The sequence below is a fragment of the Arvicola amphibius genome, chromosome 4, assembly GCF_903992535.2.
Source record: "Arvicola amphibius chromosome 4, mArvAmp1.2, whole genome shotgun sequence".
NCBI lineage: Eukaryota > Metazoa > Chordata > Mammalia > Rodentia > Cricetidae > Arvicola > Arvicola amphibius.
Window position 1 is genome coordinate 152,766,483 of NC_052050.1, and position 27,668 is coordinate 152,794,150.

At 47.3% G+C, this 27,668-nt stretch overlaps 1 protein-coding gene across 1 annotated transcript in view; it reads right to left on the minus strand.

Moving 5' to 3' along the window:
* Window positions 1–27,303, minus strand: part of Dlgap2 (DLG associated protein 2) — a 154,926-nt gene extending 127,623 nt beyond the window's left edge. Inside the window, exons 1-2 of the mRNA XM_038326895.1 lie at window positions 27,245–27,303; window positions 6,884–6,949 (exon numbers count right to left, since the gene is read on the minus strand). The gene's annotated coding sequence lies outside the window, so the exon portion shown is untranslated. The remainder of the gene's footprint in view (window positions 1–6,883; window positions 6,950–27,244) is intronic.
* Window positions 27,304–27,668: the final 365 nt, after the last annotated feature.

The window sequence follows — 27,668 nt, forward strand, 5'->3', positions numbered from 1 at the left end:
AATACAGTCTCTATGTGGTTATTTGGGGAGTCTGGGCTGAAAAAGCGGCCTCCTACTACAATGTGGTATATGTACTTATATAAGTAGAGCTCATTCAACCCTCCCCGAATCAAGCCATTGCCCGCAGGAGACCCCCTCCACCTCAGACTGCCTATCTATCTATACAGGCCTAGTGGCTTCGGGGGACACCATGATTTCCAGAAAGCCACTCATCCCTGTAACTACCATGTTGCTTTCCTGTACCATCCTGGGCCTCAGCTCTAATTGGCTGCTTGCACCTTTCCCTTCCCAGACTCAGTTGTGAGATAGCTTTTCCTTACCAGTCCTCTACTGTGCTGAGCTGCCAGTCCTTGTCCTCCACACTGCCATACCTACTCTGTAGCTGAGATGCAAGAGACCCAAGGCCCTGAGTGGCGAAGGGAGTCAGAAGTACCACCCCGGCCAGCGTCTAGGCTCAGTGTACCTGGAAACTGCCATGTGATGCCATTTGATGGCAGAGTGCCAGTCAAGGAAGACCCCACCCTTCCGATGTCACTAAGCACTCAACACGGCAGCTTTAAATTCGATTTTAATTTGTTTGCATGGGAATAAGACTTTAAAATGGAATTATGAGCTGGGTGTGATTGTTTACAAGTGTCATCCAGCCCTTGGGAGGTTGAGACAGAAGAGCTGCTATAAGTTTGAGGCCAGCCTGGGCTACATAGCAAGAATCTGCTTTAAAAAAATAAATTGAAACTTAAAAAATTAAAGTAAAATGGAATAATGAAAATAAGTTCCCTTGAGTTACCCAATTTAGCTTCTCACTCCTTTTCTATGGTATAGGACAATATTGTATCCCGTATCATACATAAGGGGCATTCTCTGGAGACGGCTTCTGCAAATAACCTACAAACCTCATAAAACTCCTCATAAATATAAACAAATCACAAGCCCTTTGCAGTTCAACACAACATCCCAGAAAATGAAGAAACATCATTTTTAGAACTACAGTTAGCCTTCCATATTATTGGAGGATGATGCCAGGAGTACTGAGAATACCCAGCAAGAAGAATATTCAAGCTTCAAGCAGGACATACAATGTAAACACCGAGCAAAGAGTTGCTATGTATATTGTTTTGGGAGACATGACAGGAAAGGAGACTATAAATGTTCATCACAGGTGAAATGCTTCTCACTCTCCAGCTGTGGTTGGTTGATTCCACAAGTATGGCCAACTATAACATCTTATGAAATAATCTCACAAAAGTTACTGGAAGAGCAGCTTAATACCTGATTGTACATTAGTTAATTATCTCATTGTTATGAAAAATGCCCACCAAAAGCAACGGAAGGAAGGAAGGAAGGAAGGAAGGAAGGAAGGAAGGAAGGAAGGAAGAAGAAAGGAAAGGAAGGGGGGAGGGAGGGAAGAAGAGAGGAAGGGATGGAGAAAGGGAGGAAGGGAGGGAGAGAGGGAGGAAGGAAGGGAGAGAGGAACAGAGGGACAGAGGAAGGGAGGGAGGGAGGAATAGAGGGAAGGAAGGAGGGAGGAAGGAAGGGAGGAAGAAGGAAAGGAAGGGATGGAGGGAGAAAGGAAGGATGGCTGGATGGATGCATGGATGGATGGATGGATGGATGGATTTTGGCTCATAGTTGAAGGCATAGTCATCATGATGGGGATGCCATTGTAGCAAGAATGTAAGGTAGAGCTGGTCACACTGAATCCTCAGTTGGAGCAGAGAGATGGACACTTTTGTGCAGGTCACTTTCTCTTTCCTTTCTTCCTTTTTATTCAGCCTGGGATCCTGGTGCGATAGTGCAGCCACAGCCAGAGAGAGAGTCTTCCTCCTCACTCACAGATGTCTTTGGAAGCATTCTTATTGACACACCCAGACATGTGATGCCTCAGTGATTTTGGAACCAGTCAAGCTGATAGGGCAGATCAGAGTTTCTTCTCTGGAAATAGATTTTTTAAAGAAAAGCCAGTTCCCTCCTTTATCATGGCCATTATCAATGGGTCCCATCAAGCCCAGTCGCCCATACTGGAAGTAATTGCTGTGGAAACTTGTATCTTATTGGACCCTTCAGCTCTGCATCCCAGGATTATATGTCACACAGGAGCATCAGAGAGTTCAGATGCTCTCAAATGGAAGAGTCACTTATTCAGACAAGAGTTTTAGAAAATACCCATTACTAATGTAAAACAGAAGAAAATTTGGTTGTTTTTCAATTGATTGCCATCTTCACACCTGGAAGCATCTCTTGTCAAGTCCCCCAAGAACCCTGGGTACATATTATCAGCACGTGGGATGGGTGACCCAACCAACACCCCTGGGTGCTCCTCCAAAGGAAATACAAGTTGGTATGTCTAAACGATACCAACACCTCAGTGTGCCCTATAACACTGTTCACAATAGCCAAGAGACAGAAACAACCTAGTACCCTATAACACTGTTCACAATAGCCAAGAGACAGAAACAACCTAGTGCCCTATAACACTGTTCACAATAGCCAAGAGACAGAAACAGCCTAGTACCCGGCAATAGAGGAGAGAACCAATAAAATATATGCACCCACAGTGGAATATTATTAAACCTCAAAAAGGACAGCAGTTCTGCTTCCAGTGATGACATAGAGCAACCCAGAGGACATCATGTAAAATGAACTACACTGGGCACAGAATGGCAAACACCCACACAGACGGGTTGCCTTTAAAAGTTGATCCTGGAGATCTGAGGGCAGATGTGGCATGGGGGGTGAGTTAGAGAGTAGGGAGATGCTGGTGGGGGCACTCTCACCCTCTTGACTGTGACTAGAGACTCTGAATACTAGGAAGCTGCTACAAGATTACTTCACCTCACACAGAAAACATTCAAGTATGTGAGGTGAAAGGTTAATGGTCTTGATTTAACCATTATCCAACTCTACTGCATGTTGATAATCACACCATATGTTGCAATGTATGTAATTTTTAAATTTTCAATGCTAATTTAGGAATGAGGAAAATAACAAGCACAGTAAGAACAAATGCAGGGTTTCCTTCATCAGAAAAGGCAATTAGGGATCCCTGGGGATAACAGGGCCCAGGCATTGCCCATCAGATGCAGCAGGATACGAGTTTAAGATTTCATAGTCATGGTACCTTGTTTAGGTTTCTATTGCCATGACAGAAAACCATGACCAAAGTGACCTGTGGAGGCGATGGTTTGGCTTGCAATCACTCCTGCATCACAGTGCATCATGGACAGAAGTCAGGACAGGAACCGGAAGCAGGAATGAGATGCAGGAACTGAAGCAGAAGCCGTGGAGGAACACCTCTTACTGACTTGTTCCTCATGACTGGCTTAGCCTGCTTTCTTATACAACTCAGGACTCCCTGCTCATGGGTGACACTGGAAACTCTTACACATTACCAGGTTGGGCTGCCAACATGTGGTCTATCCTTGGCCACCTCTGGACCATAGCTTTTGTGTGCTGACTTTAGTGAAACACCTCTGGTATTTTCTTCTTGATCACAGCTTAGCCCCTCTTGACCAGTATCAATTATCCCAGAAAAACAAAGGTTTCACTTTAACGATTGTGGACTCTTGTTAATCACAGCCAATTCTGCAGCCCCAGCTGACCAGAACCACAGGCTCTTAATCCAAAATATTTTAACAGCCACAATAGAGTGTGGAAGGCCGCTCCAACTTCTCTCTGAGACTTCATAAGCCAGACCTCCATTGTCCGCACTATGTCTGCATTATATCCTATGTCCCAAGAATAACCCATCAAGTTCTGTGGTGGACTGAAAGAAAACGGCCCCTAAAGGGAGTGGCACTATTAGGAGGAAGTGTGTCACTCTGGGGGCGGGCTTTGAGGTCTCTTTTTCTCAAGCTTCCCTCAGGGTGACAGTCAGTTGACTTCCTGTTGCCTGCAAGATGTAGCGCTCTCAGCTCCAGTGCCATGTCTGCATGCTGACATGCTCCCCACCATAATGATAACGGACTGAACCTCTGAAACTGTAAGGGATCCATGCTCAGTTAAATGTTTTCTTTATAAGAGCTGCCGTGGTCATGGTGTCTCTTCACAGCAATAAAACCACAAAGTAAGGCAAGCTTTGAACACTCAGTATCTTTTCTAGCCCAAAGTACCAAAGTCCTTCCACAAATCCTCTCCAAAACATGGTCAGGTGGGTCACAGCAATATCCCATGAATGCAGTACCAATTTCTGCCATAGTTAGGTTTCTATTCTTGTGACAGAACACCATGACCAAAAGCAACTTGGCGACAAAAGGATTTATTTGGCTTACACTTCCACAACACAGTCCACCATAGAAGTTGTCAGGACAGGAGCTAAAGCAGGAACCTAGAGGCAAGAGCTGAAGAAGCCGTAGAGGAATTCTGTTCACTGGCTTGATGACAATGGCCTGCTCAGACTGCTATGCTATACAACCCGGGACCAGCAGCCAAGGACAACACTTCCTACACTGAGCTGGGCCCTTCCACATCAGTCAGTAATCAAGATGCCCTACAGAGTTGTCCACAGACATTGTGGCATTTCTGCATTTGAGGTTCTTTTTCCAAAGAACTCTAACTTCTGCCAAGCTGACAATAACCCTAACAAACACTCAGGGGAACTGAAGGTGGGGCTGGGGTCCTGTGTTTCCGAGAGGGCTCCCTGAACATCCACTTCTCCCCGGAGCCTAACAGTGCTGCACAGGTATAGACCACCTCTCTCCTCCAGACCCCCAGAGAGCCACTTGTGCTTTTCCTACACCTGTGACCCATGCCCTTCAAATAGGATCCCCGGGAGAACCTGGAAATCAGCAATCACCCAGCCCCCTGCTTCTTTGTTCCTAAAACATCCAGAACCATACTCATAACGGCCAGTGGAAATCTATCCCTGAACAGCATGGGGCTGAGAACAGTGAACTCGGGTTTATCATGTGTTACAATGTTACCAGACAGATGGAAATGGAGGGGAGGAGACATGGCATACGGTGAGGGGGAGACAATGAAACGGTCCTTGACAGGAGCCGAGGAGTACAAGATAGTCCAGACACTGGGGGATGGATACTATTTGGCTCCAAATATGGGAATCCTGTTACATGTTACAACACAGAATAATTCTAAAGACATGCTGAGTGAAACAGGCCAGTCGCTTAAAGACAAATAGTACGATTCCACACATTAATGTTCTCAAGCACAGGCAAATCCATGGCAACAGAAAATAGGATGGTGGGTCTTGGGGTTGTTGAATGGGGACATAGTTTCAGTTTGGGACAAGTGGTAAGTTCCATAGACACACAGGGGTGGCAGTTGCATACTGTGAGTGTATCATGCCCTAAACTCTACAATGACAAGGGGAATTAATGGGAGTGGTCAATCCTGTTCCATTTCTAGCATCATGAAGTGCTTCCTAACCCAGCAACCCAACCTGTGCAACTTTCTCAGTGCAATAACCACCCAGCTCCAGCCTCAGCATCGCTCTCTGTGATCCTGGGATAAGCTAACCTTCTCAGCTAAGGTAAGCCCTGGCTCCTGGCTTTCCTGAGATTTATACCCTAGTTCATGTACTAAGGTTGGGTTCTTGATGCTCTGCCTCCATACCTGTCCCTGGAGGCCAATGCACTAAGCCACAAGCTCCTGCTGCCTAGAAAACTGGCCCTTAGGGGAAAATTCCTACCTGTTCTGGCTGTCACCGGGAAAAGTGGGACTGGTTGTCACAACTGCCACGCCTGGTCTCAATGAGAAAAACTGTATCTGATGCTCTTCTGGCAGGCTCTAGAGACCCCTACCACCGTGAGTTGTACAGTCATGCCGTTGCAGACTTAGACACCCACTCAATGAGTTTAAGTTAAAAAGCAAACTGTTCTGGAATATGGAGGGGACATAGCTTTCTTTAAAAGATACCACAGTTCATGCAAAGTGGGCTCCCTGGGTATCCAAAGTTACTTTATGTCAATCAGGCAGGCAGCACAATCCTATATGTGGTAGTTGGAAGAAAACCAAGAAAAATCCCTATTTTAAGATTTGCCGAGGTTGGGTATGACGGTTCATATCTGTAAATCCCAGAACTCTGGAGCTTATGGTAGGAATACTCCATGCTGAGGCCAGCCTGGGCTATAGTATAAAACTTGTCTCAAGCAAACAAGTTGAGGTTAATTTTTACGACCTATCTGTGTAGTATAACAGTCTGGAGTCCTTCAGGGAGCACGTGACCCTGCAGGTCTGCACGTGGTGTATGAGGTAGGACAGAGAGTCCCGAGCCATACAGGGGTTCTTTGACTGATGTATGTGGTTGCATTTACTCAACTTTCTGCATCTCTGACAGTGGTGGCTGCCCTGATGAGAGGAAAGATAACTCCCTGCCAATTGATTAGCCACCCAAAGTGGCACCAGCCCCTTGTGCCTGGATTGACATCAAATGCTATTCCCACAGGAGAGTGAGCTGAGCACTTGGGGAGGAGGGGGCAACAGTTACTCTTGTCCTCCAAGTGAGAAAGGACCCGATGAAGCAGCATCTGCCTCAGCCTGTGTCATGCTGGCCCAAGGGCATCCACTCCTTCCAGTGAAGAGTGGAACTGTTGGCTTCCTTAGGACAAACAGGGGCAGTTTCCAGCCTAGAGTCAGTGGAGGTTTTTTTTTGTTGTTGTTGTTCCTTCTGCATACAGCCTGTGCATTCTTTTGACTTTAACCTACCAACATGAGGGTCCAGGAAAACCTTTTCTCATGAGAGATTCACAAGTTGCTTACTATTATAGAAACATCGACAGGGCTTCTTGCTTCTCACTGGTACCATCTCTCAGGCCAGATATGTTTAACACGTTTAGTGTGAGTTTCCCAGTAATGGGGTGTGGCAAAGTGAGTGAGACTCTGAGCAGTCATTGCAACCTCCAAACCCCCGCCAATGGCTTCACTTTACCTATGTCCTCTTCTGCTGGTCCCGGGAAGCTGAGGCCCGGCTGGACCAAGTCTCCTCCTTCTTCCTCTGCAAGACACAAGCGAAGACATGCTTACTATTGTCCCACTGAAGCTGCAACCATTCCCACGCTGGAGACACTTGACAGCCCGTGTGGTTCATACACGGAGACACTTCTCTGTTTCTTCTAATACCAGTGCTCAGAGCTCAGTGTTTTGTACTGACAACCTCAGAGCAAACCGTCCCTTTTTGTAACAGCCCCAAGATCCCCTATGTGCCCCTTTCCTCCTTGAGGTCCCTGCACAGACAGATTTTGCAAATACACCTCAGCTTCTCTGTATAACTTTGGGATTTATTTGATCTTGTTAGCGTCAGGATAGGCTGTTGAGATATCCGAGTCATCCTCCAAGAGAAGCCCCTACTCTAGCGATCACGGTTGTAACACATGCCATTCTTTCATGTTCAAAGACTGCAGTAGCTGCTGCAATGTTTCCTGTGAGTTAACTCTGGGTGGGTTTGCTGGGGCATCAATTTCCCCTCTGGTGAGAGGCCAGCCCAGGCCCCTACACTCACTTTTAGTTGCTTTTGCTAGTTGGTACAGCCAAGACACTGCTGTGTTCGCATAGATTATCACAGGTCAGGACACTAATGTCACTTCAGCTCTCTGCCCTGCATATATGGGGACACTGGCAGGGAAGGTGAATGGACATGTGTTCTTATCCAGTGTGTCCCCAGGGAGCTGGACTAGGCATCTGGACCCCATCTCCACGTCTGCACAGCACTCCAGGGTCTGGTTTCAGGAGCTGTCATGCACCCATATGTGCTGATTTCAGTATCTGGCTGTCCTGTGATGGGCAGCGTACAGTACTCATCTGAACAAGGAGATACAGCTCAGACAGAGGGTGTCCTGTACCACACTACACACATATAATTGCCTCTATACACATGGGGCGTATATCAACATTACGGCATCCTGTACATACAGAAGTATCCACCATCACGCCGCCATCCCAGCATACATTTGAAAACAGAATTGCATGTTTAGACTCCGGCGTTAGTGCATTCATGGGGGGCTTTGACATTGGTGGGGAGGTTGTGAATCTGGATACACATGTCCTCTGGCGCTGAACACCGCTGATCAGGTTATAGTGTGAACAGGATCCATACAAGTGTATCATAATTGGATCTACACACTCCACTATCACCACCCCAGAGCCAGCTCATTGCCACCTGCTACTCCATAGGAAACACAGGGAGGAAAGAGGCAGGTTTGTCATGGGAGATGCAGAGGACCAAGCTAGAGCGTCCTCACATAGAGATGCAGTCAAATTCATTTCATGGCCTCTCCCGACACTGAGAAAATACAGGTCCACAATCACTTCCCATTTGGTTCAGGTTCAGTGTCTATTAAAATGGCTTATAGACGCTTTGTAGCCGTTCTGCCTGGCCGACAGTGATTTCTACACACATTGCCGTGTTTTCATGTTTCATATAGATATGGTGGGTTCCGAGACCACCCTAAGACCTAGGAACCCAGACCCAGTACCATAGCCAGTTCTAACCAAGCTCCACAGTGCTCTCTCAAAGCCAGAAGGAACTCTGCAACAGACACATAGACTCAGATCTCACACATTCCCTCATTGGAAACACACATACATATGCAAATGAAGAGTTTTAATGGAGAAGATTTTCATGTGCGCTAACGTTACCTTGTTGAAGGCTTAGATAACAACCATGCCAAGAAAGCAGCAGAGGGTGGACAGGAAGGGTAACAAGGCTGCATGCCGACCACTCTATCATGTTGGGGTCACGGCTTACAGCGCTGAAGGAGGAAAGCCACTGCGTACTCTGAGAACAGGATGCCCCAAGAAGGGTGGGCAGGTGAGGTTTATGGTCAACCCTGAATTTTAGGCACAGAAGTGACTGTATAATTTACCTTGACCCTTGTTGTTCAGATGATGCTAATAGGAAGTCTTGGAATGTGGATCAACTAAGGACATGGGTGGAAGGTGAGCATACAGAAGGTCTTTGTGCCTGGTGTCCCCTCATGGCTGACCAAGTATGTCTTGATGTAGATAATGATAATCCTTCCATGTCCAACCAGGCTTTAGATTGTTAGGCCAAGCTTTATTTCTACCATATCCCCACTCAAGTCTGGAGGTGTGCAGGTGAATGTCCTGGTCATTGGAAGGCCACAGCTGAGATGAGGGTCCCTGTCCTTCCCCTCCCCACAATTACAGGGTCTGTACAGTGGGCACCGATGGGTGAAGGGTGGGATGGATGACTGAACCCCAAAGGAAACAAAGGACTGCCAAGTTAAATGACCACTCTAATTATATTAGGGAGCCCATATCTGTCCCTTTATGGGCTAAAAGACTTTGAACACTGACTGATCAGCAGCTTGTGCTCTCTCTCTCTCTCTCTCTCTCTCTCTCTCTCTCTCTCTCTCTTTCTCTATAATAAGTGGGGAGAGAGAGAGAGAATCACTTCACTCCAACTTTAACACAAAAGGTGAGCCGTGCAATCTAGGAAACAAGCTGTGACGGGGGGCAGAACAATGATACCATTAGCAGGGCTCTCAGGCATCCTGAATCTGAGTGATTGCAAGCCTCCTTGCCCAGCCCCTTCATCTTCTCATGTTCAAGGTCAATAGATCTTGGACAGAGAGAGCTGTGAGGCTGTGTGTGGGATTAATCAGTGCTATAAAATTGGTAGTGTCTATATCTGACACCAATGCTTAATTTCCCATCACATTCTTTGCAAAAGTAGGAAAGCACAATCATCTGATGGTTCTGAAAACCACTCCCTGATCCACGTGAATGGAACCTAATGAGCATCGGTCCTCACTGGCGACTCCTCACTGTCCTGACTCCTTGAGTTCTCTCTTTTCACATTGTTCTCTCACGTTTTCTAGCTAAGTTTACTTTGTGACTTATTTTTCTTTCACATTGGAACTAACTCATTGTCGGCTGTGCTCGGAAGAGCACAACAGGAGACTTTTTGAGTCTCTTCTGCGTGGGAAACAAGCCTTCCTAGAGCTCTGTGTCACAGTCCCTCTTTGAAGGTTCAGCCCCTCGACTCTGTGAATAGGGCTTCTCCCAGACACTAGAGCAGGAAGGAGCTGTGGACTAGGTGTTTCCAGAGCAGTCAGCTAACAACAGAGTGGGGATGCTGCCCTCTACACTGGTGGCACGGTTTCGACTTCCCCACTCTCTGAATATGTGACCCATTTCCTTCACCCTTTGAACACAAGACACAGGCATGTTTTCTCACTTCTCTGAGGCCACTTTGGAAAGGCTCTCCCGCTTCACTGAGATCTAGAGGTCCTCATACAGCTCTGAGATGATTTAAGAGCACATCTAACACGATACAGGTTCCATCCAGCACCGCAGGAACACACCATGCTTGCTTTTATTTTTCAAGGGATGAGGTGTCTAGCAAATACGAGCCACTCACACTCCTTCGAAGATGGAGGAAGGCGGCACATGCTCCAGCAGGGTCCTCCAACCACTGGAACACAGAGCCGTGTCAGCAAAGCTTCCAGGGAAGGAGACGCATAGTAAAGAAGATGCAAGTCAGGGAGGTTTAGCACACCCTCTGCGGACACAGTCATGGATGTCCTTGCTTCCATACCCTGCCTTCTCTGCCGTCAGCTGGGTCCCGTGGCGCTGTCACGAAGACCAGTGTGGCAGCATCTGGAGAGTCCGTGGTGACTCTGATGACTGAGGTGACACGAATTACAAATCTTCAGATGAAATGGCAGAAGCCACGAGAGGAATGACTGAGAGTAGACACGTCGCAGGTGGGCCAGGAGATCCTTCAGAGAAAGCGTCAGATTCTCAGAGAGACAGCGCAGCTTCCGCATCCAGATGGCAGGGAGGCGGTATTTCACCTCTGTCCAAAGCATGGCTCCTGTGTCCAGACGTCTCTGGGAGGATGGTGGTGGTCGCTGTAGACTGCGTGACTCTTGCGTCCATCTTTGGAGGGCATAGTGACTGTGTCACCATCTTGGAATGGTTCATACATATCTTGCATATCAGTAGCACCAATGTGATGTAGGAAGTCCTTTGGTATATGTGTTGCTTTTATTAGTTAATGAATAAAGTAGCTGCTTTGGCCTGTGATATGGCAGAATAGAGCTGGGTGGGAAAACTAAACTGAATGCTGGGAGAAAAAAAGGTGGAGTCAGTGAGATGCCATGTAGCCAACAGAGGAGAAAGATACAAGCTGCCAGATAGAACCATTCCAGTAAGTCACAAGTCTTGTGGTAAAATATGAAATAACAGAAATGGGTTAATTTAAGATATTAAGAGCTAGCTAGCAATATGCTTAAGCTATTGGCCAAGCAGTGTTTTAAACAATACAGTTTAAAAGGCGATACCTTTTCTGTGGGATGGTCCTGTCAACTGCCCACTCCTTTGTGTCTGGGACTCTTCAGGGCTCTAAGATGGCAGGGAGGAGATACGCCTTTGCATAGTAATGGTAGCTTTTGATCCCTACAGCTCTACCGAAGCCTTGGTTTGCTCAATACCTTGAGGGCTCACTGGCACAGCCTACCACATCTCTCAATCTAGCACATTCTCTGCCTGATGAGGACATTGTTCTGGCTTTTTTTTTTTTTTTGGTGAATCTCACCTCCTATTTCCTTTTAAGGTGGAGATGAGAGAGGAGGTCAGGTTGAGGTCAAAAGTCTACCTGTGAACCACGCATACAAATGTGTGACATGCCTCTTTGAGCCACTCCTATGCCACTGCCCTGGCTTATGTCACACAGACATGTTCATTTTAGACCTCCTCTATGCAGTGTAGGGGGTTCTCTACTAGAGAAAGTGACCTTACAGGTTGGGGAGCTGTAACTATGTCCTGGCATGCCTGCCTGTGTCCTTGCCTATGAAACTCTTGCCTGGAAGCACTGTGTGGTCCTGAAGACAGGGCTGTTAAGCCCCCGCCAACAGTAGTGTTACCCTCTGGATGAGCCACATGGGCCATGGCCATTAGAGAGCTTGCATGGAGCCATTCAAGCTCAGTTTGCTGACTCTTCCACCTTGTTCCATAAACTTTACTTTCTAGATTTCCCTGTGTTTTCTCAAAAGTTTCCCCTGAAGACAGCACACCCAAGTCTACATTTTGGCCAATTTACTAATGATAGCATTTGGAGGCCGCTTAAATGAAGGCTTCATTTCTGCGCAGCCAGGACAATGACACTGATGAGTCTTAATGCTGGCTTCCTCTCGCGTTCCAGCCACAGCTGCACCGCCAGTCCGCAGCCAGCCTCTGCCTCCGTGAGAACCGGGGCTTTTTATTTTATTTTAATTTTTCTTGACAACGCAGAGGGCTCATCATTCTATTTTGGACTGAAGATTGAGTCTCAGCAGAAGCTGCCCCGAAGTCTGCAGAATCTTTACCAGTAGTTCAATGTCACTTGAATCAGGCAAAGAGGACAACTCAAAGGCCCTGATGAGGCCACTCCACTTGGCTGGAGATGACAGGAGAGGCTCTCACACACAGCAGGTGGCATTCAGCACTGACAGCTGAACGCTAGCATCCCAACCCACACATGTTAGTGTTGCCTCTGGTCTTGGTCCCCAGATTTGAGGGTGGGTGGGTGTAGTTCAGGTGGTCTGACCTGACTGTGCCTTCAAACAGGCTTTATAAAAAAGCCCCAATTAAAAGCAGCACACAGTTAATTTTGAATTTCTCTGGACAGGGGAAAGAGAGAGAGAGAGAGAGAGAGAGAGAGAGAGAGAGAGAGAGAGAGAGAGAGAGAGAGAGAGAGAGAGAGAGAGAGGTGCTGAAATTAAAAAGGCAGACTTTGTTATTTAAACGTCTGAAAGCTTGAAGAAAGATTATCTGTCTTCAGTTATACTTGAACACTATTCACTTGAAAAGTGACATTAATTATATTTTATATAACATGTTTTAAATCCAAGTTCCAAATACATCAAGTGTTAAGTCCTTTGTACAACCTCAGTATTTAATAGGGTTTTATATCAAAGAGGCTCTGAAGACACGCCCATCATGTTTGTGTAGCGAACACCAGCTCCCAGTCAGAGCAAAAGTCATGTCACAAATTTGGGAAGCACGGCTGTTCAAATGGTGTCACTGCTGCTCTGGGTGCTGTCATATGATAGTCCCGGGGCCCAGGGTGAGGGTACTGAAACCGAACTTGCTCCTTGTCTGAGTGAGGAGTGGACCGAACACCAGTCACAACGGCAGGTCTGTCTTAGCTAGGGCTTCTAATGCTGGGATAAAACACCACGACCAAAAGCAAACTGAGGAGGGAAGGGCTTATTTCAGCTTATACGTCTTGATCACAGTCCATCGGGAAGAGAAGTCAGGGCAAGAATTAACACAGGGCTGGAAGCTGGTGGCAGGAACTGAAGCAGACGCCATACTGCTTACTGGCTTGCTTCTCATGGCTTACTCAGCTTGCTTTCTTAGAGAACCCAGGGCGATTAGCCCAGGGGTGACACCACCCAAAGTGACCTAGGCTCTCCTGTATCAATCATTCATCAAGAAAATGTGTCATAGGTCTGCCCACCTGCCAATCTGGTGGGAGCATTGTCTCAATTGCAGTTCCCTCTTCCAAAATTACTCTAACTTGTGTCAAGCGGACATAAACCTAGCCAGGATAAAGTCGTGGAAGGTTACCGGACAATGGTCAAGACCTCAAGTACATCCCATTTCAGGGAATCAGGGATGAGCTTCAGAATAAGTATGAATATCCCATATAGTATCAATTGAATGTAACTGGGAGCCTATCACCATCACGGGCTGAATCCTGTCTGCTATTCCTGCTTGGATGAAGGAAGGTGTGGGAAATTCCTTTAATGGCTACCTAGGAGAACCTGAGATGTGTTCAGGGCTGAGCCACTAGCCATCCAGGGAGGCTTCATTTTCTCTAGACCACCCCTCCTCTGAGCATACTGTAGTAGTAACCTCAAGCTTGATGGAAGTCCTGAGCTCTCTAGTTCAGTCCAGACCCTCTCTGTAACACTTATGCAGAAAGGGCACTGCACATTCAATTTCTTTATTACTGTGCGGTTTGAAAGAAAATAGCCCCATAGAGTGTGACACTATTATGATGGTGTGGCTTTGTTGGAGTAGGTACAGCCTGGTTGGAGGAAGTGTGCCACGGTGGAGGCAGGCTTTGAGGTCTCCTATGCTCAAGCTATGCCCAGTGTGGAACACAGGCTCCTTCTGCCTGCAGATCAAGATGTAGAACCCTCAGCTCCTTCTCCAGCACCATGTCTGCCTGCATGCCACCACGCTCCCTACCATGATGATAATGGACTAAACATTTGAAACTGTAAACCAGCCCCAATGAAATGTTTTCTTTTATAAGAGTTACCATGGTAATGGTGTCTCTGCACAGCAATAGTACAGCGACTAAGACAGAAGTTGGGAACCAGGGACTGGGATGTTGCTGGGATAAACCTGACCATGCTTTTGTTTGGAGGAATTTGGATTCTGGGAGTTTGGATTAGAAAAGCAGTTGAATGCTTTCAGTGAGACTTAACTGGCCACACTCATAGGAGCATGGCAGACAGTGGTTCCGGGTGTGATTTGAACTGTGGGGGCTGGCTCAAGAACTTCCAGAGGGGAAACATTTTAGTATGTTGCCTAGAGAGTGTTGTGATATTTTGGTGAAGAATGTGGCTGTCTTTCGCCATTGTCTGAAGAGCCTTCCTGAGGCTTAAGTGAAGAGATTTGCATTAATTCCATTGGCAGAGGAAATCTCAAAACAGCCTAGTATAGGCTCTGTTGTGTGGCTACGAGAGGTCATACTTATAAAGATCTATAACGAAAAGGTGCAAGCTGAGCGGGGAAAGTTATAGAATGTCGAGACAGAGGACAAAAGTGGCACCAGGAAGTGGACTGGAGCTAGGTCCTGTGTTCACGTAGATAAACAGATTAAGAAATGGAATAAAGGGAGTGGTGACCGCAGGGCAAGACCCCATCCAGCTAAACTTCTAATTTGTGAAGAGGAATTAAAGAAAAGCTCAGAGCCAGGTGTGGTGGTGCTCAGCTTTAACCCCAGCGCTGGAAGGCAGAGGCTGGAAGATCTCTGAGTTTGAGGCCAGCCTGGTCTACGGAGCAAGTGTCAGGACAGCCAAGCTTAGGCAGTGAAGAAAACCATAGGACACAGAGAGCTGGTGAAGGTGTAATTGAATGAGGGGGCTATGTTCCAGTCTCAGCAAACAGCAGAACTTGGTGGTTCTGGTTTTAGAGTCAAGGACAGAAGAAAGGTGTTATGGGACCTTCCTCCATTAGGAAAGGCATTAAGGCCAGGCATGTGCCACGGATGTCCCTGAATAGAGGCCCAGGGAGCCTATGGCATGAAGCTGTGAAGCTGAAGCCTGGATTGCCTTGGAGACTCCAAGATGTTGGAGATGCCAGAGCTGTGGGATACCTGCTGAGCAGAGCTGCTCACTAGGACTGGAACCAGCCTAAGAGAAAGAGATGGTTTACAGTCAACAAAGCTGAAAGAAGAAGTATGAGATCTGAAGAGCATTTTGACATTAGACATGGGAGATGCAGAGTTTGGAGTTTGCCTGGCTGGGTTTGGGTCTTGCTTAGGTCCAGTATTTCCTCATATGCTCCCTTTCCTACATTTTGGAAAGGGGATGTATATTCTATGCCATTATATGTTAGAAGGCTGTGATCTGCTTTTTAATTTCGATTTTGCAGGGGATTGCAGCTAAGAGATTGCATGCGTCTCAAAAGAGACTTCAAGCTTTAGATTTTTAAATAAGTTTGAGACCATTATAGACTATGGGGACTTTTGAAGCAGGACTGAGTTCATTTCTGCATTACGATATGGCTACAAGCCTTTTTGGGGCCAGGAAGTAGCATGTGGGGGTTTGAAAGAAAATGGACCCTATAGAGAATGTCACTATTAGGAGGTGTGGCTTTGTTGGAGGAAGTGTGCCACCGTGGAGGCAGGCTTTGAGGTCTCCTATGCTCAAGCTATTATTGCCAGTGTGAAACACAGGCTCCTTCTGCTGCCTGCAGATCAAGATGTAGAACCTCAGCTCCTTCTCCAGCACCATGTCTGCCTGCTGCCACCATGTCCCACCATGATGATAACGGACTGAACCTCTGAAACTGTAAGCCAGCTCCAATTAAATGTTTTCCTTTATATGAGTCATGGTCTCATGGTGTCTCTTCACAGCAGTAGAAGCCCTGACTAAGACAATTACGTAACATGGTTTTGGTTGTGAGTCATTAACCTTTAACAGCTGAGCTAGCTCTCCAGCCCATGGCATGCTTTCTGAGAAGAAAAATCTCAGGCTTTTGACTAGAAACACAGCAACATTAACATTTGAACATGCTTGAATTCATAAATTCTTCATCTGAAAGACTAGAGACATGTTCTTTCTTTCCTAAAAAGATCTCATGTAGTCCAGGCACACTTCAAACCCACTCTGTAGCGGAGCATAACTTTGAAATTCTGAAGCTTGTCAGGGCTCACCATGCCTGGTTAATAGAATTGGGAATTGAACCCAGGGATTCATGTATGCTCTGCAGGGACTCACGAGCGGAGCTTCTTATGTTACCCATGACATACTTGTCTTAATTTCCCCTTGAGGATGCCTGATACTAGTATTGTGTCTTCCACAGGCATGAGTGACATCAGTTCCATGTGGGTATCTTTGTACGGAATGTGCGGCTCTACCCAAGTTATCTTTCTCTCTGAATTTTGGGCAAGACTTTATGGTAATTTGGGATGTTTCATTTTTCAATTTAATTTTATTCTTACAAAATAATGTCAAGTCTGGATTTTTCAAAGGTCCAATTAAGGCAGAATGGCTACATAATGACAGCATGGTTTAGCACAGAAGGCTAACGAGCGCCAAGTGACGTAGAAGCTCCCAGCACAGTGGGAGTGTAGACAGCTACATGGAAACCATTCTGATGACCTGGCCTCACTGTGAAAAGAAGACCAGAGGCCATTCCTGATGCTTATGGCTATTCTCTCTGATTGGAGGAATTACAGCTACATTTGACTTTCCCTTTGTAACTCTTTGCAGTTTCCATAACAAGCCTATAACCATTTTATAAGTACAGGCAACACTGTGGAAATACATGGAATCTTTGTTATTGGGGTTTGATGGTCTGGCAGGAAAATGGCCGGAGGTGAAGACGTGCATGGTCCTTCTCTTCTAATGGAGATCAATATTACTGCCTTCTTCCCTCAGGAATGCAGCGGTGGAATGAGATTGAGCAGATGCACACAAAGTGAAGGCTGCTCGCTCGCTCACCTGCCCGCCAGTCTTCTAATGCTCTGAAGATCATGACATTATATCAAGACCTCAGTAATTGCTGGGGGTCAGGTTTCTGCCCAGGGACAATGATACCCTGTTTCCTGTGACCTCCAGCTTGCTGATACTGGGCAACATGTATGCAGGCAGCTCAAAAAAGACACATTCCAAATGCTCACTGCCAGTATCACACGAGAGCGACAGGGGCTCTTGGGTTCCTTAGAGCAGACACTCAGCAGCAGAGGTTACTGCAGCCAGGTCCCTGCTTGGTCTGGAAGGCTTTACCTCGTGTTTTCCTGTTGGGACCAATTGAGTCCTGGCCTTCAGCTGCTCTTCCCTGCTAGAGCCTTCTAATTGAAGTTACTAAAATCTGTGCTTTGCCTAGAGGATCAGAGGATGGGATTTTCACCTGTTGGCCATTGACTGCAGGGTATTTAAGCCTCCATGGTGCTATTAAAAAGTGTTTTGTACCAGCGATTGGAGGTCTGTGTGTCGGTCTGTCTGTGTGTGTTTCCTCAACCTCCAGCCCCTTGCCCGAAGCTCACGAACTGGATTCTAGCGCATAGAGCACAGCAGACGGGGGCGGGGGGGGGGGCAGGGTGCGCGGCATTTTCCCAAGAGTATGTGGAGGAACACATCACGTACGCGGCAGGATAACATTCTCACTGACCCTCCCTAAACCCAAGACCTCCATGCTGCCTTCTTGTTCCAGCCGTCCGGTACAAGAGTCGACCTGTCACCCTCATGCCCTAGCTGCGCCTGTGGACCATGGCTAACAGAGCTCAGAGAAAAGAGTTCCCAACTGAATATCAAAATAAAATGCTATTAAAATAACCCGTTGCAATCGAGAGGTGCTATGTCATTAACCTGCACTCCTATGGCAGACAGCTCTGCATACAGAAGAGGAGAGCCTGAGCTCCAGGCCCGCACGGTTCCCTCTGTGTCGCACAGGTATGAGCTTGTCACCTGAGTGCCGTGTTAGTGCGGCTGCCCTGGGTCACACAGGTAGGAGTGCCGTCACCTTCGGAGCACTCTGGTGCCCGAAGTCGTCTTCTCTTTATTTTCTTTGAATCATTCTTCTCCCCAGCACTGGCGTGCCTCTAAGATGTTAAGCTCCTTGACACTCACGGGCAAGCGGGTTCCACTAAAGCCCTCACAGACATGAGATCCGAGGTGATTCCGTGTGGGAGCCCTAGCTCCCTGCTCAGTGAGGTGAGGTTGCATGAGTCATGCCGTGGAAATAGTGTACAGACCCCTGATAGAGCAGATTCCTCGTGGCCCTTTGGTGCTTCCTCTGGGGTTTCCTATCAGTGGATTTGTTGGAAGAAATCCTGAGACTGCCAGGGGCCTGGTATGGAGCCACAGTTGAAACTGAGACCACTGGCATCACATGAAGTATTCTTAGTAGGTACTAGCATTCCATATAATGCGTGTGTGTGTGTGTGTGTGTGTGTGTGTGTGTGTGCGCGCGCACATCACCACATATTTGCAGGTACCCATAAGCATGAATCTATGAATACCTTGGAGCTGGTATTACTGGCAGCGCTGGGTTGTCTGATGATGAGGGTGCTGGGACCTGAGTTTGGTCTTCTGAAAGAACAGCAAAGTGCTCCTAACTGCTAAGCCACCTCTCTATCCCTCTGAAACTCCAATTTAAAGATATCATGTAGTCGAAGCAGGAATGGCCCCTCACTTCCTATTTCACGGACTCCAGTGTGTCCTAGAAATGGAAGTGGAGAGGGTTTACCCGGTGGGGCTGCAGTGGCTCTAGCCACCTCCACGGACAGTTGGTTCACAGTGTTTGTTTAACTCTTGCTATCCTCAAAAGACATATGAACTTGGTATCCATGGACACGTTTGCAGGCACACACAGGGGATGCTGTTTTGAGGGTTCTGATCCTGCACAATGGCACCCACACAGGCAATTCTGCCCCAAGCAGACCTTCATGCCACCTGGCATATGGGATGGCCTCAAATGGTGATTGCAGCTTTAACTATAAGCTGTCATCTCTAGCAACACTGGCTAAAACCTATATTCTGTTAAATACAAAGAATTGAAGAAATTCATTGAATTACATACAGGATTCATTATATTAAATCTCTAGATTAAAATATTTCCTTGATAAAATACTGTTGGTTCACCCTTATTTTCTAAAAGAAACCAACTTCAGAAATATGATTTGTGGTTGTTTCATGCCCTGAATCTTTGCAAATGGCCACTTTCGGTATTACTGAGCTAAAAACCTGAATTTTGATCTATATCCCCAGGCCTCTCCGTTATTCACCTATTTCACTTTGGATATTAATAAAACGAATAACATTTGTTAAAAAGTGACAGACGAAACTGGTTACCTATTACTCATTGACAAATCATGCCCAAGCCATTATTCTTCTTCTTCTAAATACATCACACGTTGGGTTTTAGTGCAGGGAGCCAAATAAATACGAGGTAGCACAGTAGCAACAAGACTGCAATTCATTATTTTAAAGTCCTTGGTTTCTGGATCGATTCGGCTTAACAAATTTTATAGTTCTTGACCTAAATGGAACTCACCCTCCCCCACAAAAAAAAATAACTGCTCCATGCTGGGGTGGTTTGCTGGTCCTGGTTTGTTTCGGCCTCCTCCTTCTTGGCTATGCTTGAAGGCTACATCAAGGCAGGGAACAGCAGAGACCACACAGAGGCAGGACCCAGCTGCACAGCAGGTACCCCAGAGCTTGGCAGCTGTAGACACGCACATATTTAATGTCACCTTGTGACATTCACAGTGGTGTCCACATGGTCAACTTCCCCGGCAATCTCCGTCCGTTCAGCGTCTCATGATTCTGCCAGTGACAAGCCCTGGCAGGTCCACTTGGCACGAACCTCCTAGATGTTGCTCAGAGCCCTGAGAGAGAAGCTCAGCTCTGTTTCCATCTCTGCTCCCTGATGACTCAGGGGTCACCGAGCACCTCAGATGACCCTGGATTGCTCTCGAGGAAATCAGGTGCCTAGCACCACGGTCTCCAATGTGCAGAGCAGGCAGCAACTCTCTCCTCTTTAATACAGCTGCCTTCTGGAACTACCTGAAATCAGCACACTTTATAACCAGCATGGGCGACGGTGCTAAGTAATAGAGAACCTGCCCCTCTAGGAGCCTTGCCCTTCCCCCAGAGCCTTCCTGGCCCCACGACTGCTGCGACCTAACTGAGCGTTCCCAGGCCCACACACAGCTCCCATCTGCTGCACCGTTGAAACTGCATGTTGAAGCAGTTTTCAAGTGACTTCCGCTTCACTTGTCCCTTATGTGTAAAACTGAACCGTATTACTCCTGTCAGAGGTTTTGAGCTGAGGGAAACACACAAGGGACCTTGGCAAAGAAACTGGCATTTAATAGACTTGACTCCAAACAAGGTCTGCAAGGTGCCGATCACTCACAAAGCCCCTTCCAAAGCGAAAGCTCACAGAGACAGAATGCCCTTGCCTTTGGGAAGCCTGGCCAGATGTGCAGGTATGTGGCCTGCAGATGGGGACGAGGCTCGCTGCACCTTCACTGACTTTCTGTGATGTCTGTGTCCTAAGACGACTTCCCCCTGCCCTCCATTCATGAAGCAACCCCATGTTCCAGACCGCTGCCGTCTGTCACCTAGCTGCAATCCAGAGTTCTGAGGAAGGAGCGTGTGTGGCTGCCACACTGTGCTATCCTAACATGCAGATACAGTTTCCTGGCTATCCCCAGCATGAGAATATACGTGGTGAAATAAATTGCATAACCACGTGCTGTTTCTCCTTCTTGTTCTTACATGGCACTCACAGCTACATCTCTAAAGTGGTTTTCCATGAACGCTGAATATGCATGACAGTTCTTAAAAACATTTCCTGCATTTCAATAACGGTAAGTCCTGCCCTGCCTCTAAGGTGGAAAAACTATATAAAAAAATCTGCAATTCATTAACTTCGTTTATAGCGAGAGCAGGCCTGGCTAATCAACCTCATCTAAATTAGACTAAAAGCTTATAATTACCTGGCAAGATGAGAAGAAAGAATGCAGAAATAATTTCACAGCCAAACGGCAGGGCAGCACATGAAAGGCATCTTAGAATCCAAGCTCGTTGCTGAGCCTTCCTGTCAAGGCGTGCTCCTAAACGTCCACACGATTCTCTACAGCTCTGTGAAACAGGCCACGCCGAGGCCCGGCGTTCATGCTTGATTTTTCACCCTCGGCGTCTCCATTCTCATGAAGATGTCAGATGACATCTGATGCTGCAGCCACAGTCGCCAAACGTTGCTCCAGAGGGGCAGCAGGGAGGGCAACAATGAAGTAGACGTACAGAGAGCAGACAGGAGAACAAATCGGACTTGTTTCTTCAGGAAAGATGTGGAACTCAGGGACTCAGGGAGATGAGCGTGCAGAAGTGACGAGAAGACCCGCCACCGTCTCTGTGAATGTTCCGGGACGTTCAGGCTGGCTGAACTCTTCACCGACCTTCCACGACAGTTGATAAGCACGGGTGTTTCCTATCAGGTAATCTGGCCATTTTGGCCTGAAGTCCTGGTCCAGCCCACAGCTCCCACCTCAACCAGGCTCACCCTGGTGGTTCCAGACCCTAAGGCACACCTCCTGAGTTCTATATGGATGTTCTGCACCCCTCCCCCCTCAGTAGATGCTCCCAGCATGACCCTTGGATTATGGCTCCACAGAAGAACCTGGTGACACCATTCCCTAGTTTTCCAAGTTTCCTTTTCCTTATGGAGTGTCTTCTACAAGGAGGACCCATGGACCCCATTTTTAATGTTTGTCTTGGAATTAGCTTCAGCCAGCTTTCTTTTTAAAACTATAATTGCTTAGTTCTGGGATTGCGAGGGCTATTGCGTGGGGCTCGGGTATTCACACAGGGGTAACACTGCCACGAGCCTGTGACAGATCATTCCTGCGGCTGGTCTGGTTCACTATTGTTCACATGGTCCTGGTCTCCCAGATGCTTGGCACAGCGCTCTCGACCCAGAGCCCTTCTTCTCCACCAGCTCCAGTTACTGTCGCAGTTGGTTTCCGGACCACTGCTCTGTGCTTCCTTTCATATCTGCTGCTCCTATCAGCCCTGCATCCCTTTCCAGGGAGTGCTGAAATAGCCATGTTACACTCACCTATAGGCCAGCACACAAAGACCATTCTTTTTCAAGGATTCCCAAACCCAAACCGAGGTCCTGTCCTTTCTTTTCTCTGAGCTTCTTTCCTGTGGCTCAGCCTGCAGCACCAAGCAGAGGACAATGCCAGGCATTCTCATTTCTGCACGGGGGTTGGGAGCTCCCCATCTGGGAGAGCATATGCGCCTATTGGGATCTTGGCTGCTGTGATTCCCCTTCCTGGTGCCACAAAAACTCCAGGAAAACATTGCTTCAGCTCTGGCCTGATGACCCCCTGCAAAGTCCTGAATCTCCATGCAGCCCAGACTCAGCGGCTCAGGAGGCTTTAGACTAACAGAGAACATTTTCTTCAAGGATCTCATAAAGCAGCTGTCCTGGCAGGGCACATAGTGTGACAAGACACACCAGAGATAGTGTGTATTTACTTGTAGTTGAAACATGACTTCCTACAGGAAGGGAGAGGGATGCTCACCACAACAAAGATGGAAGATTAAACAAAACTCACAAGGCACAGGAATATCCTGAAAGTTACAGGACCCACAGGGTCCCTTCCCTGTGGTATATCAATAGTAACAGTTGAGGAGGAGATGGTACTCTAACTGTGATCTGCCTGCAACTGGTACAAGGAACTCCAGACATGCAACCTTTGTGAGTCAGAGCATGCTACTGTGGAGTTGGGGTGATACAGATTACCTTTGAGTAAGTGAACCCAATAACCTCGGTCATTTACTAAGTTAAATGGGTAGAACCATTTCTTTGGTCTGTCATTGATGCTCTATCTGGAGCCAAATGAGCCACTCTGGTGAGGGGAACTGGGTGAGTTATGAGGACAGGGACGCACTCATTCAGTACACTGGTGAAGAAAGTGATCACGGGACACAGTGAAATCTTTCCATGCCCGGGTGTCTGTGGCCCAAGAAGGCACGATCTGCATGAGTCACTGACAAGGCCAGCCCTGTGGACCCTGGCAGCAGTGTTTCCAGGGCACCCAGTGAGTCAGACATTGCTTCATGCACCATCTGGACATGAAGTACCTCTGAAAATAGTGTCCGGCAGAACATCACCTATTGCTTACGTCCCCCCTAACGTCTCTTCAGAAAAGCCCCCTTTACTGGGTCAGATCAGAAACAGCTTCCCCACTTCCACACAAGGCTGCAGCACTGGTCAGTGGCCAGTCTCATTTGTTCAATGTCACTGCACGTCAGCATGCAAGCAGATCATAAAACTTCCTCCGGTGACTTTGAGATGCACCTTTCCCTCATGCTTTCTCTTGTCATCTTGCTGTCTTGTTAACGTGAATTCTGCTTGACAAATCATTTATAAATGACTTAATGGATCGGTGAAATGAACTGTTTTGTTTTTATACATATTTCCTTGAAAAATTTTTTCTTGCTTTTAATTGTTATTTTAATGCAGAATGCATGTATGCATGCCTTGATATTCTTTGCACAGCTGCTGCTATGTAAAAACCATGACCCTGTGCAACAAAGAAGAAACATGTCAGGCCCCAGACACCCCATCATCCATTCTCTCCAACTTTCAGGGAAACTTGGACAAATTAAGTTTGAAGAGATGGGGGAAGAAAAGCCACATAAGAGCTTCCGTGTCATCAAAGGAGACCCCCTATTAAGGGGTGTAGTCTCCACAGTCAACTGATAGGATCAGCCCCCCACACTCATCAGAGCCTGGTGGGATCACTGTACCTATCTTATAGAGTGCTCGTGAACATTAATATATGTAAAACAGTTAGAACAGGAACAAGGCTCTTAAGGAAATTAAAGTCACGCTAGCGTAGCTCAGTTTAGATTAGCAACTGAGATACTTTACAATAAATCTTACTGGGATAAATAATTAAAGCGTTCAAAACTTCTATCCGAAGAAAGGTTTCCATACTATAAAATCCTGCTTGCTATTCATATTACTTTATTGCAAAGTGCAGATACCAAAAAATTAACAGCCAGCGAGGACCACGGGAAGCCAGTGATGAGATCCAGGGAGAAGGCTGGCTGCCTGGAAATCAACTGTTTTCTCTGTCACTCGGCTAGCCAAGGCTCAACAACAGGAATGAAATGGGAGACAGAATCTGGCAACGCATCAAATTGAAACAGAATTCCACTGCCAACTGCTTCACCAGCCAACAGAAAAGGCAGTACAGACTTTTCTTCTCTTGGAGTGAGCTCCTCTGTCGAGCAGGTACTGTCCATCTGCCTTGAGGGAGGGTCCAGATTTCATGTATCCACGGACAGCTCATTAGCAGCCGCTGTATTTCAGCCCCGTGCAATCAACCTGCTGGCTTTTTCAGGACAAACCTTCCATGGGTAGAAACACACAGAGGCCATTCTCACCACTCAGGAGAAGCCCATCCTCGGCAGCAGCCATCCACCTGCTGCCGTTTCTGACGCTCCGTGTCCTTCTCTGCATGGCCTGATGCTGGAATTGGTTTAGGAAGCCCCATTGGTTTTGGAATGGATTTCATCTTGAAGTTGATTGGCTCTGAGACCTGTGGTTTCTTTCCTTTAAAGGTCGCTGAGAAAATCCTCTTGGATCCTTTCAGCTCTGTGGTCGGAACATTGCTCATTTTCTTCAATTCAGCTCCTTTGTGCTACTATTTGGCTTTTTGTGTCCTATCGAGCCTGTCTGGGTTGGTTCCTCTGGTTCCATTTAGACGATCTAATGCAATAACATCTTTCCAGAGATTTTTTTTTCTACGACTTACATATGGATAAAAACGCACATGCCATGCCGGGACCTGTTCATCCCTGGTCCATATCCATCTTTCCTTCTACTGAACTATAGCCTGTCTCCTATCATACTTGCTCCTTCCACTCACCACATCCTGAACAACTGTCACTAAAGATTAAGTGAAGATATCAGCCCTGTCTTGATGAAGGCCTCCTAAATGACCAGGCAAAATGACATAGGCTTTGTCCACGAAGGCTAACTCGGCTATGATCTACATCATGGAGAGACAAACACAGGAACAATGGCCCCAAGGAAGAAGAGTGGAGAGCACTGAGGAGAAAAGAGCCAGGGATTAGAGCCATAGATGTAATAAGCTGGGGAGGCTGACAGGAATCTTCTGGACTGCCAGGCAAATACGCCATTCCTCCATACCACACTGCATGGGAATTTGGCAGGCCCTTACACTTCCCGGTGCACACCGACGTGCCCCTGGGTACTGTCCTCAGGGAGGAAGGACAGGGATGTGTAGGCAGCACCTAGTCTTGGCCTGAAAATGACAGTCACAAGAAATGAGGGCGGAACGGCTCTCACGATACAAATGCAGAACTGAAGGGCTGGGGTTCAGAGTTGAGAGGGGATCCAGTGAACCGCATCTCAGGCCCAGTGAGCAAAACGTCTTTCCAAAGATGCCTGAGGCCACAACTGCAAGTTGGTACCATTCTGCAGAACAACACTTGGGGGTTTCACCTAGAACTGGGCCCGAGACACTGTCGGCCTGAAAGATTCTAGTTTGCAAATACCATTACCATGCTAGCGAAATTACTATTCACTCAGAACACATGCAGATGGAGCCTGTGATTTTAACTGATGGGTTAAATCATGCCAACTATAGCAAAGATGAGCATAAGCAAAATCACATGGGTGGGGCCTTAAATTTACCCAAAAGATTAGAAAGTATAGTAGCTTAGGGTTAACTCCCGGAACCAACAGAAAGAGGCTCCTGGAACCCTGATTGACATGCTTGTCTGCTTGTCCGCCCAGCCAGTGAGGACTGACTGACTGGGGACCCCAACAAGCTGGACACGACCCAGGTTTACTCCATAGGCTCGGGTAAGATTTTGGTTTGACAGTATTTATTCTTTCCCGCCTATAAAATTATTCCAGCACCAGATCGTCTAATTTCATATAGGCTCTGAGCCTGTGAACCCACACAAGCCCTTCGATCTGCAGCTCCCCCCTCCCCCAAGTAGATGCTAGAGGAAGGCTGTCACTACCACAGAGAGGTGACTTGGGAGAACTCTGATGCCACACAAGACAGAATGGTCCAAGATGGTCCAGCAGCAACAGTGTTGCCGGTGGCTGGTACAGACTGAAGAAGTGTTTTTGGGGCAGAACGCCCATAAAAGAGTAAGCTTCCTCAAAGCTCCGGACTGCAAGAGGAAGTTCTCTTGAATAGAGTCACAAGGGGTGTGTGGGGGGGATATATCCAGAGGTTCATGAGATGGAAGGAAATCTTGGTTTAAAAGCATGGGCTACAGAGACAGGCAGATCTCTAAACGGCTCAAGGCTAGCCTGATCTACATAGTGAGTTCTAGAGCAGCAAAGACTACATAGCGAGACTTTGTCTCAAAAGAGCACAAGAAAAAGGTGACAGTGGGACGCTGGAGAGACAGCTAGGCCAGTAAAATGCTTGCCTTTCATGAATGAGGATGCCAGTTTGATCCCAAGAACCCAGGCAAAAATTCCAGGCATGTTGTTCCCTGGCTTATCATCCCTGCACTGGGGAAGGAGAGTCTCCAGCAGACTTGGTAAGTTTGGAGACAGTGTGAAACTTGTCTCCAAAAAAAGGGGGGGGGGTAATAGTACCTGAGAAGTGATACTGAGATTGTCTCCTGCCCTCTGTATGTGAGTATATAATATGTGTGTATGTATACACACCTGCATATACAAGAACATGCATGAACACATGTGAGTGTGCGCACACACATACGAGAGAACATGAGAGAGAGAGAGAGAGAGAGAGAGAGAGAGAGAGAGAGAGAGAGAGGAGAGAACAGACCTCGCTCAGGCACTCACGCCAGGAATAAAGGCTAAGCACTCCTAGACTAGACCTATTGCAACTGTCTTGACATTCAAGTGATGGCCTGTACCTCCCATTCCTTAACCAAAGACTACGGCCTCTTCGGAGACTTGAACCTAGAAAGGAGCACGGGGTTCAGAGCTTGGGTAGGTATGACCACATACTCACCCTCGTTTCAGCTGTCCACCGCATTGCATCCCACTCCCCACCTACCATGCTTCCAGTGGGAAGAATCCACCCCTCCTTAGCGAAAGGCTCTGTCTGGAGAAAAGGATCCATTCTGAGCGCAGCAGATGGTCTGTTCTGCACGCCTTATCTAAAAACCAGCCTCTCTTTACATATATTTGGATCCCCGGAGTACGGCTGGAAGCAAGTAGATTTCCGAGCAGAGTTTGACTCAGCAACACAGCTAGAAAGTCAGATGAGAAGTCTGAGCCATCACGCTGGCTCTACTGTAGGGAAGTCACCGAGGGCTGACACTGACTCGTGAGGAGCACCACGCTGGGAGAACAATACTAAAGTTGCTAAATTTTGCAAGGGAGGAGGAACCGAAAGGAAGCACACGATGAAAATACCCAGGCTGGTCTCAGCGGAAATGAACTTGACTCAGCTCAAAAGCCACATGCTGCGCTCAGCG